The sequence below is a fragment of the Mustela nivalis genome, assembly GCF_964662115.1.
Source record: "Mustela nivalis genome assembly, chromosome: 1".
Classification (NCBI taxonomy): domain Eukaryota; kingdom Metazoa; phylum Chordata; class Mammalia; order Carnivora; family Mustelidae; genus Mustela; species Mustela nivalis.
In genome coordinates, this window is record NC_139020.1 from 131,444,634 (window position 1) to 131,450,840 (window position 6,207).

A 6,207-nucleotide genomic window follows, 5' to 3' on the forward strand; every position below is an offset into this window, starting at 1 on the left:
CCCTCCCCAATCAGCATATATTTGTTTTGGGCATCTCCTCCTGTAAGAAGTCTTCCCTGATGCTACCAGCCTAGACAAGACATCCCTGGGAGTGTGTGGTAGTCAGCTGTGCCATTCATCCAACTTTTTAGCTCTTCCTCCAGACACGTGGTAGGTTTTCAGTACCCCCACCTTGCTCAGGTTGGACATGACCACGTGATTTGTTTTGGTGATTGGCCGATGTATGGGGAAGCGATGTGTGTCCTGTGTGGGTGGAAGCTTTAAGAACCAAATCCAAGATCCAAGATTCACTCCAAGATCCAACCAACCAGATCCAAGATTCACTCTTCTGTCCTTCCAGGCAACGGGTAATGAGTGGAGGCTCCACCAGCCTGGTCCCCAGGCGGGGAGCCTGAGTGACTGAGCTCTGCTGTTTATTGCCTCTGAGATGTTTTATTACTGTAGCATAACCCCGCCCCACCTGACTAAGCCAGCAGTTCTCTAGTTAGTAGAACATGTCCCACAGGCCTCGAAAAGCCCGTTCACTTTGACACCCAGCACCTGGCCCCGTCCTGGCCATACTGGGTACTCAGGTAAAAAGCCCATTTCACTCTTTCATCTATCCTTTGGCTGCAACTCAGTGGCTTGGTCCTGGAAGCACAGAGGACTCGGGCAGATCATCCTTCCCCCTTCTCCCACTCCATTTCAATGGACCCACTTCAATGATCAGAGGAACCTGTGACCATCTGGTACCTCCTCCAAATGTTTCTTCTGACAGGAGGTTGAGCTCCTCTGGCTTCTCAGTGCTCATGACCTTATTGCTTATTTTATTTTTTAACATGACAGACTCATGTAAAAACATATCAGCTAATGATCAGTATGTGCTTATATATTAGCTCACTTAATTCTCAAGTTGCTTAAGCTCCTGTCCTTCAATTTTCTCATCTGTAAAATGGGGGAGAGAATAGCTGTTCCCAATATTCATTCTTCCCTTATAATAGACCTTCCACCACCACCACCACCACCACCACCACCACTGCTATTACCAAGTTTTAGCAGCACAGGTACCTTCCTGGGAAAATGGGTACATTTTCCAGGCTTCTTTGAGGCATGTGACTAAGTTCTGGACAATGGGATACAAGCAGAAATGTCATATATAACTTCTGGGGAGTGCCCCAATGGAGCAATTATGCCTTTCTTCAACTATTATTTTCCCCTGCTGGCTGAACTATGAATGTGATGGCTTGTTCTTGGGCAGTCATCTTGTGCTAGGAGGAAGATGTTAGATATTGCGGATGGCAGAGCAAAAGGAAACCATCAAGACATGTATCAGCCTAGGGCTGCTTTTCTTTGAACATCATTTATCTGGCAGAGAAGTTAATCTACTATCTCACGGAAGCCTGTGATGCTTTATCAGCAGCAGTGGTATTACATGGGAATTTGTTAGAAATGCGGAATCTCAGCCCCCACGCCAGACCTGCTGAATCTTAAGTCTGCATTTTAACAAGATCTCCAGGTGATTTGTGTGCAAAATAAAGTGAGAAGCACTCACAGATTTGAGCTATGGTTATTTGAGATGGGCCTGTGGCTCACAGCTGAGCTCAGTCCCAACTAGACCATCACTCACTGCACTGCTGGGGGGATTAAGCAAGTTCATGAAGCCGAGGACAGGGCTCTGCCCAGCATGGGAGCTAGAGTTATTGAGTTGGGCTGCCTTGGGGTGTGGGTTCTGTGATACAGCATAGACTTATGGCACCTTGCCATATGGCCCTACGAGCCCAAGGACAACCCTGACTCTGTGAAACCTTGGACACAGAGCTGAGAGAGCCCAGTATTTGTTGAGTAACAATTTATTTTGCATAAGCCATTGATCTGGGTCCAGGGGAAGGGAGAGGTCCTTGGGATGGACCTTACTGAGCCTGTCTCACAGCCTGACCCCAAATGATGCAGGCCAAGGGGGCGGTAAGGAGAGGAGGTTTCAGCATGTTGTTGCCAAAGCCCTTAGAGTGGGAAGGTCCCCTTCCTACTGTGCTCTTGCATGAGAAGAGCCATGTCCTGCTCTTTGAAGCTGGCACCCTGGCTGCAGAGGGAAAAGCTTTCTGCATGGTGACTGGCTCTGCAGCTGTACTTACCTTCAATTTTCCAGCCAGTCAAGCTTCATTCTCTCCTGTTATGTGACTGGCAGAGCTCTCCGCAGCGCCCCCATTATGGTCTGAAGGACGCAGTGGCCTAATATTCATGGGGATGCAGGGAGCCTTGTAATGCAGGATTGCAGCCTGCCATGGGGTGTTGCTGGGAAGGGGTGGAGTCTCCCTGGGTCAAGATGTGATAGGATTGGCCCTGAGGCAAGAGACCCTGAGGAAATCCTTAGGTGCAGCCAATGCACAGAAAGTCCTGGACAGGAAGAGGGCAAGGCAGTGTGTCTGGCGGGGCCTGTGTCTCTCCAGCCTGTTCTCCCCTGCTCCTCTGCTGGCAGGACTTTCCCAGACCCAGACAGCCTTGAGTGGGTGGGCATGGCTGCCAGGAGGATCCATTCAGGTGGCTGGACCTCACTCAGGATGGCATGTGTGAGTGTGTGTGTGTGTGTATGTATCTTTCTGTATGTCTCCAACATGAACAGGTCTTTGGAGCAGATCACCTGTGACATTCAAAACACCACCCCCACCCCCACTCCACCCCTACCATTTACCAACCAGATCAAATGAGGCACAGTCCTCCCTCTGAGACAGCAACAGATCCTGGTTGCTGGTACTGACATTCTTGGGCCTGTGGGCCACCGCTCCCCATGGCCACCCAGCAGGGGTCTGCACAGTCCCCCAGGAGGACAGACATGCCGTGGGCATCGTGAGTAGAAGGCTCGGTGCAGGTAGCCTGTAGAGCAGTTGCCCTTCTGTCCTGCTCCAGAGTAAGTCATCAGGAAGCCCTTCTCCCGTGAAATCCCCTTAATTCCTTACACTTACAAACAAAAGGGGATTCTGGTCCCCGAGAGCCACTGATCCTTTCATTAGCTCTCCTTGTTTCTTATTGAGGTTACTTGGGGCTGAATCCCACACCCTCAAGTGACAGCTCAGCTTCAGGGAAGTGATTTGCAGACTCCGGGTCCCTTGAGCCTGCTGACAGAGCTTCCTGCACCAGTGCTTGGCTCTAATCTCTTTTTTATTATTATTTTCTGCTTAAATCCATTGTTGCCGCCTGGGTGCCTCTGACATTTAGCAGCTAAATGTCTTGCTGGAAGGCACCATCATGTCTTTCAAAGCAGGAATTCGTTTGGTGGGATTTTACCCAGGGAAAGAGAGGGGGAGGTGTGTGTGGTGGGGATGGGAGTCCCAGGACCGTGGGGGTGGAGCCAGTTTCTCCAGACAGAGGGTCTTCTGGCCCGCTTGTCTTGTCCAGGGACAGGGAGAAGAGGCTAGGTGTGGCCTGTCAGAACCATTCTCCCCTCTGAGCAGGGTCCTGGCTGCTCTGGAGCCCTGCGTGCTTTGGGTTATCCCAGAAGCTGACTCTAAGACAAGGATTCAAGTGCAAGCAGCCCATTTAAGGTGATACCGGACACGGTGGCCAGGTCCCTCAGACGGGACATTGGGGGCGGGCTGGGGGTTGGGGGAGTTGCAATGTGCAGTCTTCTTCTGGTAGAGGTGGATGTCCCTGAGCTCAGAGCCAAATCTGATTGGGAAGGTGTCCATGCCCCGTCCCGCACAAACCCCTACAGCTTGGTGGGCTCCTGGCTGGACATGTGACCCCAGGTGGGTAGCAGCGAGCCCCAGGGTTTGGCTGGTTTGGGTGGGTGCCCTGCTGTGTGGGCAGACTCGCTGAGCTGGAGGGGGCGTCTGGCCATTCTGTCACTGGATAGGGAGAGACTGCTTTCCAGTGACGCCAGCACCAGGAAAGCAGAGTTGAGAGATCCTGATAGCATAGTTTGAACCCCTCAATTTTAAAAAGATTTGTTGTAAAAAAAAGAAAGTGTCAAATATACATAGCATTGCATTTGCCATTTCAACCATTTTTAAGTGTACAGTGCTGTGGCCTTAAGTGCATTCACGTTGCTGTGCAACATTTTTTTTAAAAAGTATTTTTGGGAATGTTTCTTCTTAGGGCCCAACAACTCTAGGGGGCAGTTGGTGCATGTGTTCATACAGCTGACAGGCAGATAGGAAAAGGACGCTTCGGGGAGGGGTCGGGAGCCAGCACGGGACCGTAGCCCTTCTGGGCCCTGTGGTGGCAGTGGGGCACCCAGTGGCCCGGACAGCAGCCAGTACGGCCACGTTGGCCTGCATCCGTGACTTGGAGAAACACTTAATCCCAGCCTGGAGGGAAGTGGTCTGGGCTGCTGGTGGAATTTCTCTTTCATCTGGGGCCAACATGTGTTCTAACCCCAAAATAGGTCCCTGGCCTGAACCCATGTGGCTTCAGGTTTATTTATATCCAACACTCTGAGTAGTGTCCCTCTCCCCTGGCTTTCCCCGGGGAACAGCTGTGGACAGACAGACACACAGGACAAGTCAGACTACAGTTGAGACCATGATCCCCGAGTCATCTCTCTCTCTGTCTTCTGCCCTGGACTGTACTGCGGGGACTGCTGGGGTGCTGAGAGGTGGAAGGACACATCTCTGGGGTCTTGACATTTCTCCTGCCCCCTTGGAATGGGGAGATTTTCTGGGCAGCAGGTTGTTCCCCTAGAAACTCAGCCTGTGGCCCCTGTGGGCAGCTTGTAGCTGTCCCTACAAGTGGCCTCACTCAGCCTTATCCCAGTGGAGGCTGAGGCTGGAGACCCAGTGGCCTCATTCTCTGTTGCGGTGGGGGAGGGGTGCATTCCTGGCCCCGATTGTTAGCATGTTCGTGAAACCCTTGCTGAGAAAGCATTCTGGGCCGGGATGTGGGTCTGGGTGAGAAGGTTATTAGACTCTTGAAGAAGCATCCACGTGTGATCTTTCAGGCAGCTGGGAGCATGATGAAAGGCTGGAGGGGGCCCCCGTGATCAGTGCTCTGCATAGCCACCTAGGAGTTTTCTGTTTGTCTCCTGCAGCTTCTAAGTCTTTCCCTCTCTGGTGCCATTTCTTCCTTTCCCCATCCCTGCATCTGCTTCTGTGCTAGGCATGTTTCTCTGTGTGTCTGTCTGTGTCTCTGAGCGCCTCAGTATGTTGCTACTATTCTTGGTCTGTGTGTGTGTGTGTGTGTGTGTGTCCCTCTCTGGCTATTTCTCCCACTCTCTCTCTCTCTGGCTAGTGTTTTCTCTTTCTCATTTGGCTCTCTCAATCTGTGTATATCTTTTTATCTGTCTTTCTCTCTGTCTCTGTGTGTCTCTTTCTCTGTCTCTGTCTCTGTCTCCGTCTGTCACTATCTCTTCGGTCTAATCCAGAAACCTTGGCATGGGGACATGGTGAGTCAGGACTGGTTGTGACTAGAAACCACAGGGAAGCCAGCCAGAACTGGTCTGTCTGAAGGGGAAAGATCAATGTACTTCTTGGAGAAGCCTGGGCATACACTCTGTTCAGCCCTTTCTGCATTGCCCACCCCACGGACCCTTAGGAGAACTTCGGTCCTGGTCATCCCCACGATGGCTCCCCCTCACATATCCGCATCATGGGGCTGTTCTTGGGCTGTGCAAAGCAGCTCTATACTCCGACTGGGTCAGACCTAACAGGGAAGAAAGGGCACACAAGACAATCCAGTGTCAAGAGATGCTTTGGATTTATGTGCAACCAATTAATAAATCAAATATGCAGACCATTTGAGTAGTTTCACTTGGTCCCTAAATGTCTAGATGGTCACAATCCGAAAGATCTTACTGGGAAAACTTTATATCTGGGGTCACTTATACTTGATGCAAAGGTGACCTTCACCTTCCCTGTGCATTTAGGGGGTATGGGAACTGGCATGTCCACTTGGGAGTAGCCCCTATGCCCCAAAGACCTAAGGACCCCAAGCAGCAGCCAAGGGGGTCGAGGACCAAGATCTGTCCCACTGCACCTGATTCACACTGCCCACCACCACCCCCCGTTAGGCTAGACATGCAGACCTATCCTATCAGCCGGGAACTGCAGGGTCTGGCCTTGAGACACCAGACTGAGTGCTCCTTTCCTTTTTTTCCTCTAGCCCTGCACCTAGGTGGTCACAAAAATAATGACATCAGGGAGAAGGTGAGACAGGTGATAGTGTGTCTGCAGGTGCAGATCGTGAGCAGAGGATTGGGTCTGCTGGCATTTGGGAATGACTTCATCCAGGAAGGGG